Source organism: Camponotus vicinus, unplaced genomic scaffold, assembly GCF_025532165.1.
Source record: "Camponotus vicinus isolate PSW18456_S1 unplaced genomic scaffold, iyCamVici1.0 SCAF_12, whole genome shotgun sequence".
Taxonomy (NCBI): Eukaryota; Metazoa; Arthropoda; class Insecta; order Hymenoptera; family Formicidae; genus Camponotus; species Camponotus vicinus.
Genome location: NW_028141948.1, coordinates 2,270,754 through 2,282,917, shown reverse-complemented (window position 1 = coordinate 2,282,917; position 12,164 = coordinate 2,270,754).

Below are 12,164 nucleotides of genomic sequence, written 5' to 3'. Positions count from 1 at the left end.
AGAGTAAGATTTTTCTTCTCAGAACATAAGTTGCGAGGAGAAAAGCTCTGAACTGTGCAATGCACGTTAAAATCGATATGATAAATAATGTTAAATATAATAGTTGTGTCGTAAACAGCTGTGCGAAAGCATCATTAAAACTTTATACAATTCATTTGCTTTCAAATTTATTATTCGGAGAAAGTTACATGATAACAAATCCAAGTAAAATAGTGCACACAATCGCGAAATAGAATTCAGGCGAACGCAAAGTTCTCGATGTTGAGTCGTCGGAATGGATGTGACTATGGTTTCCTATTGAATGGAAGCAACCGTGCGGCAGTTCTCGAAAAGAGTTCTCGGTTTCTCTAACCGCGTGCATACATAAATAATATTAGACAATATCAAATTAAAATTCGCATCTTTCTGCGAGCAACAATGGACTATGGTGGACCAACAAAGGAAACGCCCGCCGCGACAGGACGAGTGGTAGTAGTAGCATCGTGTGGCGGCGGCATTTATAAAAGTAATAAAACAGTCGAACAACAACTCTTGTGGGAGAGGGTGAGCGGCAGCGGCGAGGGAAAGGGGGAGGCGGCCACGGGGAGAAAGGGCGAGGGTGAGCGGGATAAGCCGGGAGGTGAAAAGAGGAAGAGAGAGAGAGCAACAGGCAAAACAGAGCAAAAGGGAGAGAGATGAAACACGGGAGAACAGCGACCCGACCCGACCGACCGGTAGCACAACCAGCACACGTATATCTTGCTCTGCTACTCCGATTCTTCGAGGTTCTCATTGATGAATTCTCTCGTGCCTTCAGAAGCCCGAAGATTGCACGCGAGAGACTCTTTTAAAAATAACTGCGATTATCCATCGGATGCGTGAACAAAGGCTCTATTAAGCGAAATAATGACATAAGAAATGCATATAAAATGTGTAAAAAGAGTAGATGTATACATTTATCAGGTTCCATACCTATTAGCTTTCGGTAGTATATAAAGTTTTATATAAAAAATATTGTGCTATCAATTATAGATAGATTTTAAATATATATTTGTTTATGATTGTATCAATTAAATAGTGCAATTATTAAAATATGTATATAAGTCGTACGATTTAGTTTCTTTGAATCCAGATCTTTTTTTATATTTTTAACGTCTTCTTCATTTTTGGCCGAATCGACAAAAGAGTAAATTTATCATCAAAGTACCTACGTATTACAAGGAGGACGGTAAGTTCATAATCTGTGAAAGCTATAATTATCTCGCGCGGCACAATTATTTCGAGGAGCTTGCGAAGCGAGCCCGGGTAAATCGATTATCGCATGCACGACGGGTGCGAAGATACGCTTCGAGGTCACCGATTGAGTGATTTTTACAGGTCGGCCGACAACGGCGAACGTAACAGGTAGATAGGTTGAGAGCCAGGGTATGTAGAGCAGATGCTGCGCTCTCTGGCCGTGGCAGTGGTGGCGGGATGCGTGATTTTTCACCGCCGACAACTCCTCCTTCGAGAGAGAGAGCCGCGCATTCCACCCCTCCCCATCTTCCTCGGGGGGCCTCTCCATCGTCTTCCCATCCCCGGGCACCTTCATCCTTCACTCTTCGTTCTTCGCGTCCGGCCAGCTCCCGCTCGCGCCGGCCAACGTACCGGACACGCCACTGGACACCAGTTGCACGATCTTAGATTTGCCGATCTCGCGTCCGGAGTGCACCGACACACGGAGGGAGATGCACAGGGCGCGCCCGCGAGTCATTCCTGCAGTCGCGTGTGCCTCGCGATCAGCTCGCGCGAATACGCACGCGAGTCACGCACAACCGAGAGCATATCTATTGACATATCAGAAAATTTAGGAAGCCGTGAAATAGCGATACGTGCAGGAAATACGCAATGACGAGAGTATCCATTAGCATACGAGGAAATTGAAAATTCCAGGAAATGAGAAAATGTACGTTCACGCGGGATACATGACGAGAGTCTATCTAGCAATATATCGAGAATAATAAAATCCGTGAAATACATTATCGACATACATATAATTTTGTTTGTAACAAAACAAATTCCTTAATCTCTGTAAATTTTTAAAATACATTTCGTTAAAAATTTCTGATTACAAATTTAACAATTAACAATATTCCAGATTTATGTGTCACATTGATATTGTGCAGTCAATTATGATCAAGATAATTGATAAACATAGTAATACAAATTTATAAGTATATTAATTTTATTCTATTTATTTTGCTTTATTCTTCCAATGCAGCATGCAATTTTAATATCATATTTATTTGCACAAGCAAATCAGACAATAAATTAAATAACCATTGTACAAATTGACATTCGATCTTGCCAGTTATGTCCAATACAATCATGTTAATCAGATATCAATCAGATCCAATTTTTCCAAAATGAAAACTAATGATTTAAGAATCTTATCTATTAAAATTCTACAAAAATTTGATTTTCTATAAAATACTATTCTCTCTCTATTTAAAATTTTATCAAGCGAATTATATACCATTGTACCGTCCATTTGTAACTGAATGTGAATGTTCATTATATTATCGAATACGACACATAAAATGCGAACATTGTCGAACACAAATGCGTCTCTTAAATACGGTTTCGCGTGTCACATCACACGACCGGAATGTAACGAGCACCTTTTCCGCCATCCTTTTTTTTTTGCACGCCGTCGATCTTGACGAAGAGTAAAATGAGGAGGGGATACGTGGCCTGTCGCAATTTCGTACCTAACTACCGGTATATTCCACCGGTATTAAATCACTCGCGCTCCTCGTAAAATATGTGCATCCAATTTGCGATGTAACGTGCGTCCCGCAAGTCCATGATCGGAATATTTACGCGACCGTTTGATTAGATTGATAGCATAATTACTGGCTGTCCGAAAATCGATTTACGCTCTAAAGAGACTAATGTGTCTGTGAGCTTCCAAAGTCATTATTTATCACGTTACATAAATGTATGCGAAAATAATTCTCGACGAGGTGCGGAGTGTCGAGCAAAAATGGATCATCGCGAGATGCTCGCTATTTAAAATCATAGCGCATCCGGTATGACCGCTTCATAAAACACAGTGTATAATATCTTTTCATCAAAGTCGTTAAAACGCGGATAAAATCAGACAGACGCCGTCCTTTCCTGATGGCGCGTAAATAGACGAGAGACTCGCTCTTCGTTGTTAAAACTCCAGGTTGCCCCGAGCGATTCGCATACGAAGCGCTTCTCCTCGCGACGCAGCTCGCGCCTTCATCTTATCGGAATTATTACTTTTGTGTTGCAACACCATCCGCCATAAATAAAATTAATACCACGCCGCGCGGACGTCCTATTGCTCGAGACGCATGTTTCCGTTGAACATGCACCGCGCGATTTACGCACCGCCGGCATTTTCGTATCCTCGGATCGAGAGCGCGCGAGGGGATCGTTCTATAAATTATAATATTATTACGCAGATTTTTTGCGGAGCGCACAACCGGTGAATATGTGCGGAGGACGCTACCTCTCTCTCTCTCGTTTTCTTGCATTCTCGCTGATCGACATTACGCCGCTGCGCGGAATCGCGATTACCGGCATCGGAAATCACACCCCTGGCACCTGTGCCTAGCGCAGAAACTGAGGCGTGAATGTAACTAATTGGCATCGCGTTCGCATCGAGTCGCATCTTTATCTGCGCTCCGGAATGGCTCGGGGAGGTTCCCTCTCTCGCATCGCTGCAAAATTTCCATCTATCGCCCTTATAAGATACGGTCGGGATCAAGCGAGACGGACAGAGACAAAGAGGGAGACGACGGAGAACGACGGGGTGTCCAGGGCCGCGGGAGGGTCGTATCGTAACCGCTGTCTTCGCGATGCATACAGGGGAAGGATGTGCATCGCAATTACGCAAATTGCGGTTCTGTTCTCGCCTGCTCCGGGCGATCGCCTGCGGGAGAGAGAGAGAGAGAGAGAGAGAGACAGGTAGGAAAAAGAGAGGGGCGAGACGACAGACAGGGTCCGGTCGTCCTCGTGGTGGCGAAGGATTGGCATCGCGTAGATTCCCGGGACATTTATACATGCATACAGGCCGTACGCTATGTCTCGCGCCGCTTTCAATAGATAGCACATCGTGTTTGTCTTTGGAGCGAACGGTCGAATGGCGGTTGTCGCTGAAGCTCGCGACAGAACGAGGACGATTGCCAGAGTAATTGGTAGAGCGTATCTCGTTTTTTATCAGTACTCGCGCGTCTTTATTGGACGCGAGATAAAATTGCGCTAATATATCAAGAGCGAACGATACTTGAAACGGAATGAAATGTCACGCGTAGAAAGGAATCCTCTTAGCATGGATGACAGATGAGTGCGGTTTAGCGAATTAAGAACAATTTCAAGCATTATTATAAATTATATTTTTATGCGAATTTATATTCGTCTATTATTTTACCCGTCTAATAGTCCAAGTTGACGATGGGAAGATAAGTTTATTGCTTAAATTCCCTTTGTCGTACGCACTATTCTAAATCGATCTCGGGATATTTAATGTATAAGCAGGGTGATTATATTTATTACGAGACCGTATCAGCCGTGAGTAATTGATGCGACGCTCACCAAGATTGCGAGTGGCAAGCAATTTGAATGGCGGATACGAAAAACGAGTTTGTCGTCCCGAACGAGCTACCGTTCGGAGAGAGATATCGGACGAGTCGCACACGGAGGTGGCACGGAACGAGAGGAATCGGCTCCACCCGATGAAAAATGCCGGTTATATTGGGAAAGTGGTCGAGACGCGTTCGTTGGAAAGACAGCGCGTGGCTGCTGGTCTTATTAGCGTTGATCAGCCTCGTGATAAATTTATGTGTCGGCCGAGATATATACGCCACGTGCACAGAGAGCAACACGAAGGCTGCGTCCCGAAAAAAGCACGCCGTTATTCAGGATCCTACGGGTGTTCCATCCTGTCGCGATTCCACCTATGTACCTTGCATCCTCCGTTTTTGCACGCGCGACTGCACGTCGACAGTATCCCTGATAGAAAGCGACAGAGGATCCATTAAGCTTTCATTGATACCATTGCGGGTAATCGTAACGAAGATGTAAGTTTCTCTCCTAAAGCCACGTGTCTAATAGAATGTGAGGTAGGCTTATACAAAGCTTTTCACGAACAAGGTAAGAAGAAATAATTTTTAAAAGTGATTTTGTCTAGAAACTATTTTATAATATGTACGAGAATGATAGTAAGTCTGTGATGAAAAGAAAAATTGTGGTGGGGTCAATTTATTTCATTTATTTGCCCGAGAAAAAAGGTATCATTTTCTTTGATTCGTTCTTCGGCTCTAATCACATATCTCGGTTACATCTTGTATAAAAGACGCTACATTGCTTCTCGAGTAACGCGAATTCGCCACAGAGATCTCTCTAATGACGAATTGATTCCACGATTGCGCTTGATGCGAAATAAATGCCCTACTTGATTCACGCATCAGCGCGAAATTTCCTTTTATTTGCTTCTTTCCTGAGCGAATGCCTCTTCGTCGGTCGCGATAAATCTGTTATAGCTCTATATCGGATACGATGCTTCGCGTTTTTTTCTCGCAGAAACAGGTCGTCGCTCCTGCAGCTCGCTCGGACTCTAAACTCGGCCGAATGCACGTTAGCGAACGGCTACGTCGGCGTGATTTTGCTCGCGATAGAACCTCGTAAATCCTCAACTTCGTTACTCGATGAACCTGCGCGGATATAAACTTGTAGGATATAAACTTCTTATTCGGCCCGGTTCGTCATTCGTTGATACTCGCTCGTTCGTTTTAGACGGTGCATCTGTTGCAGCCTCTGCACATCTCGAATTTTTATGCTAACCCTAACGTAGATAACTATCTCGTGCACCTGTTGGATATACGTCGCACATCGCTTCTTCGCGTTGGTAGTTGACGATTCTGGAGCGAAGAGAGAAATTGAAAAAAAAAATTATATTGAAAAGGAAAAAAAATTCCGCAATCTAACCGACGATCTCCGATGCTCCGACCAGTAGCAAGAGCGCCTTTTTTAAGTGCCACATCAAGTCGCGCGCGACGAGCAACGGCACGCCAGGAGCGTATTAACGACTGGAGCCATAACGCGAGCGTTTATTTCTCTATCGGCAACGTCGGTTCTCGAAAGGGTCCGATAGAAACGGCGGAAACTTACATGGGAAGCCGATAATTAACGCGAGCCGAATCGGTTCCCGAGAAGGTGAGAGAGAGAGAGAGAGAGAGAAAAAGTTCGCGTATCCCAGTGGCCGGCGGTAATCGCCGTAATTTATGCCTCGATGGGGAATATAGGCTCGTTGAGATAGGCCAGGAGCGTAAAAAAGGTGTACGGCGAAAATGTCGCCCAATTAACGGGCGAATTGGAGCGGCCGAGGTCGAGCGCCGCGCTTGGTGCGTGTGTGCGTGTTTTACGCGCGCGCTCCCGTATCAACATCCGCGAGGAGGAAGCCGGTCAAAGGGGAGAAGGAAGCGCTTAATGAGTCTCCCTCTCTTTCTTTTTCATACGCGAGCGCAAAGGCCGCCGCTGCGCCATTAGCGAAGGAGCAAGCGAGACTTAAATATCGCGAGCGTTCAACTGAACGAGGGCGGGGAGGCTCTCGAGAGATCGAGAGAGACGCGCCTTCTCTTTTGAACTCCGCGAGCCACTTTTACGATTTTATTATTGGCTCTTACGCTCGCGATATTTATGCGACGCCGCGCGATATTTTCCACGGCGCAACGCGTCGACTTTAATAGAGGCCGCCTTATCCCTGAGACGGTCCTCTCCTCTCTCTCGCGATACACTAATAACGCTTCAGCCGCGCGCGACTTAATTAGAAGGGTATTGAGAGCCGACAAGACGCGTCTATTCGACGAGGGAATCATTTGCATCGTAAAAATTTGTATTCCGCCGAGAGAGACGCGAATGTGCGATTGAAAGATAGGTGTTTGCTCTAAACAAAGCGGATTGTGTCACGAATATTGATGCATTTTGCTCAGCAAAATTGCCGAATAAAAGTTTGCGAGCCACAATTGTATTTTATTGGGTAATAGAATTAAAGCGTTTTAAATTGATCGAGATTTTTATAGCAGTCTTCTCGATTATAATCGAATGGATTCCAATTATGGACGAGTAATCGGCGAAACGACAGCATTCATTGATGGAAACTTTGCAGTTTCTCAACAAAGTATCAAGCGATATGTGAAGGGTATGAAAGGCGTTCATAATCTCCCTCTCCTTCTTCGCTCCTACGTCTATCGGATGTTAATGACCCTAATGAATGTAAGCGGTGCGAGCTCGGGAACATTGACACTGAGATAGTCGATCTACGCATTTCGTTCTGTTTTATGCCGCATTGATTAATATTTATTTACACTTCCATCCGAGAAACCCTTAAAACCTGTTTGACGACGTGGAGTCTTTATCGCGTCCTCATTTAGGAAAAATCTGAAGAATGTCATTTTGTAGTCGCTGTAAACACATCGTCGACGTCGTAACCGCATCCGCTTTGAATCTATATTACACAAATTCGAGAGGAAACGTCCGTCATTATGACCCATATTTAAAACCAACATTCATCTCTTGGTACTCATAATCGGATTCTGCGAAGATAGTTTGCGTTGCGCGCGCTAATATTACACATTATTGACGGTTTCATGGATGGAAAAGTTGAGCTGGAAAGAGACGAGATTCCCGAGTAGAAATTCATCATTTTTTAGCTAGTAACTGGCCAGAAATCCTAGTTACTAGCTAGTTTTTAGCCAATTTAGCTAGCCAGAAGCTGACAGGTTTGGGAGGTGCTTGCTTCGCCAATAACTGGACAATAACATTAGTCAGTTCCTGACCAGTTTCTGAACAAAAACTATTCAGCATTTACTTGCCTAGTTTTAGGACAGTAACTGGCTATGAAACAATAGTCTGATATTTCTGGCTAGTTTTTGAACAGTTACTATCTAATTAATCTTAGCCAGTAAGAACTGGTCAATTTCTCGATAGCGACAAGTTTTTCCCAGAAATTTTTCTACTTCTTTTCACCATTAATCCATCTTTCTCTTTTGAAGGCTCATAGGCATGATAGAAATCACGTTCTTTGATTGATTACATCGCGAATCATTGCTATCGAGCGGCAACCTTTCGGAAAACCTGGAAGTCATTCCTGTCACAATTCCGCATGGCTGCCCATAGCTATGCCACCATCACTACTACTACTACTACCTTTATACCAGCGCGTGATCACAATCATTACCTCTTTCGTAGTCTCACTCTTTCTAAAGCTCGATACGCCTTAACTACCGCGATACACCGCCGGCAAGTTCGCTTTTTTATTCGTCGTGCACCGCGTTCCTGACACGACAATCGGTGTTAACCAGTAATTCAGATCTCGGCTAACGGCCAGTAATTTAGACGCGCGCGCTCGCGCACGCGATACGGAGATCGGATCACGGATATTTGACGATTTCTTTGCGTCTTTCTCTCCAGCGGCTGTCGTGAAGTCGCTCCCAAGATGATGCGATCCCCTTCCCGAGAAGATCATATTCTGCAGGGATCAGCAGTTACACCGTGACTGTACCAGCTGACGTCTCAGGCACAAGCATCTTGTCGTCGCTATCTATTGCCCTGTGTGTTGAAAATGTTTTCCGACCAACGTGCGAAACGTTTTGAATCATACATCAAATTGGACAAGATTTTATTAAGAAATTAATTATACTTCAGAAATATAATAATTTACTTTCTCATGGATATAATTGAATTTTCATATAAAAAGAATATATTTTTTGCTGATATATCTTTCTCATTTTTCTCATATAAAAATATTATGTCCGTTATGCGTTGTAAGCTTTATATTGAGAGAAAGAAAGAGAGAGACAGAGAGGGAGAAGGAGAGAGTTCACTTATTGCTGTCAGACAATACTGCGCTCTTCGATTATCGGATCGTCATTTCGCCTTAGATTGTACATACGTATAATAGTAATCGACGAAGGAGAATCGTGAATTATGAGAGTCACGACTCTTTTACCTTTCGCCGCAATAAGAAACTTTAATGCCGACTATCGTTCAAAGGCAACGATTGTTGACGTGTCGGAATTAATAACAGCCTCGTTAAAACAGCTTTAATGTGGCAATTACTTATGTCTAAGATGATTAATAAAAATATTTCCATGTCTCTAAAATGACTGAAAAGTGTTGAATGATATTTTTAAATAATTTTATAAATGTATTATAGAGTATATGTGTGTGTGTCTCGTAAAGAAGAAAAAACATGTTTACATTATTCTATCGTTTAATATTATTTTCTGCGATAATAATATGAAAATATTAGAAACTATGTAATATGGAATTTAACAAGCATGAAATATCTGTTATATAACCAACAATTACATTAATTTTTAATAATTTTTTAATTGGCTAATTAAAGTCGTATTTGTAATTTTTTTAATAGAGAATACATTATGAATAATCAAACGAGATAAAACAATAGATTCGCGTTCTAATAATAAGAGAAAAGCGTAATGTGAGAGAATAATTACAAGGTGATTATCTCCCACATCTCCATTTAATACCGTGTTACATCTCCGCGTAACAATACGAGAAATCTTGAATGTTCTTTCAAAGGAAACAAAGGAACGGAATATCGAGACAATTAATAAACATCTAAGAGTCGAGATAATCGAGCCAGGTGATTTATTCGCTCGAAAAGACACGTTGACAGACGCGACGTTAATCCGTCATAATTTGAATAAGCCGCGCTTGTTCAGCGACGTGAAACTAGTAACGGAATCGCGAAAAGTGCGGTAGTGCCGGTAGTTGACGCGTAACGTATCGAGGATGGAGCATCGCGACGCATCGAATCCATCGAAAGTGGCCGGATAAAGGCGATCGGAGCAAAAATAAATCAGTAGAGCGATAGCGCGAGTAAATCCACGCGGATGATGGATTCGCAACGCGATAAATCTAACGCGTAGCGACACATGACAGCTGTCAACGTCCGCGCTCGCGGCCTCATAACCTTACTCGCGGCGTGAACTTGGCCGCGATCGAGCCTCACTCAGTGTTGCAATAATCAAGCAGCGCGGAAACGAATTCGGCGGGTCAGTAACCGCCATCTTTGGAAACACTGTGGGAATCAGCGCGGACGCGAGGTATTCTCGAGCATGTCGGACGAAAGTGCGGGACTCCGTCGCGGCGATAAAGCCGAAATAGCGTCGCCGGTCGCTCGAGGAGGCGGCGACGGACCGGGAGAAGACGACGGTGCTTATTACGGCGCGATCATGTGCGAGGTACGAGGCCCGAGGCGCTCGTAGCAACGACGGCGGGGGGAGGGGAAGGGGCGCGCGCCGAATCCGCGCTCCGACGCGGGCACGTACACAATCGGCGTAGTACGCCATTGTTTACATCGCGCGACCGGGTCGCGCCGCGCCGCGTCGCGTCGCGTCGCGTCACGTCACGTCACCGCGAACGGGCCCGTTAATCGGTCGCGGCGCGCGGTCACGTACGTACGTCTCGCGCGCTTCTAACCTTCTTATCCGTCGCGCACCTTCGAAATCGCGATCCGGCGCGGTTCTCGCACACGCGGCCGCCAGTACGATCTCGCGCGTGCGACCGCGACAATCGTGTTGTATCGTGCGCTTGCCTGCCCGTCCCCGACGACGACGACGAGGAGGAACAGGAGGAGGAGGAGGAGGAGGCGACGATCGCAACGAGCGCGAAAATCGCGAAAGTCACGTGCGCGAGTGTATCTCGTGTGCCGTAGATCGGCACCCGCGCCGCCGATCACGTGATCAGTCGCGGTGTGACCTCGCGCGTGTGTGTGTGTGTGTCTGTGCATATGTGTGCGAAGGAATCGGAGGGCGGCGAAATGGCACCCAGCGACACGTTGTCCGGCGAGATCTGACGCTAATCAGCTGCTACGACGCATCCTGCATCGACGACGAATCCGGTGAGTGAGAACTATCTTGGCATTTTCGAGAGTTATCGTAACCGCAAATACGACTTTAATGTTAATGTTATGGTTGATAGTCTCGCGATATTTACATATTTATCAAAGGTCTCCCTCTTATCTTCCTTGTATATTTACATTCGATTTTATCGTGTTGTTTTTATTTCGCTACTTGTATGTTTATTTTATTCTTGTCGCTAGTACGCGGGTAATTAATTTGCTCTATTCAATACTATACAGATGTGAATCGAAATGTATATCGTACATGTATACAACCATAACATAAATATTTTTTTGAATTATTTAATTATAATTATTTAATTAGAAAACTGAAATTCCACTAAAGGTTTGCGTCGATTTTATTTTTATTTCATGGAAATTATTATTTATTTACGTTGTACGAAAACAACCCATACTTTCGCTTATAACATAATAGATTTTTTTTTCGCGAACGGTAATACGGCCTCCTGGTTATCTAGTTTTTTTTTAGTCTCGGGTTTCGAGATTAGCCGAGCGTTGACTCCTCCGTAGAAACCACGTGTTAAATTCGTGTTTATCGTGCCACGTTTCTTTCGCCCCGTTCAGCAAATTCGAAAATATCGCGATGCGCGTTAACGCTATTTTTAGGAATTTCATCATGCATACTCGTAGATCGGGCATTGTAATGCAAAATGGGACGCATCTTGATTGTGACGCAAAAGAAGGCGCATGCTAAATATTTTAGCATTACGTATCTCGTACACGTAGATTCTCCTTGAGTTTCCATGTAGAAATGCAGAGACGCGGCCACCGGAAGTACAGACTGCTGATAGCGGAACTCGCGTTGAAATAGAGCCTGCGAGCTCCAAGTACACTCTTGCGAAGAAGTTTCTCTTTCGTAAAAATAAAACTTTTCATCGCAAATAATACCATAAAATTATAATTTTTTTTATCATAAAATTCCAATCATTTTTTACGAAATATTTTTTATAGGTATTATTTGAGAGAGAAAGGTCGAATTCTTATTACTTTTATTACTTTTTATTATCTCATTTGCTGTTTATTATTATTTATTATTATTTACTGTTTATTATTATTTATTATCATTTCGAATCATTCAAATATTTCGAACGCTCGTAATAAATCAAATCATGAATCATTACATCAAGTGACAATTTACATTTTAGCCATACGCGAGTGCGGAAAATATTTACTTTCTTTTTAGGCTCGAGAGAAAATACATTCTCCATTTTATAACACATATAAT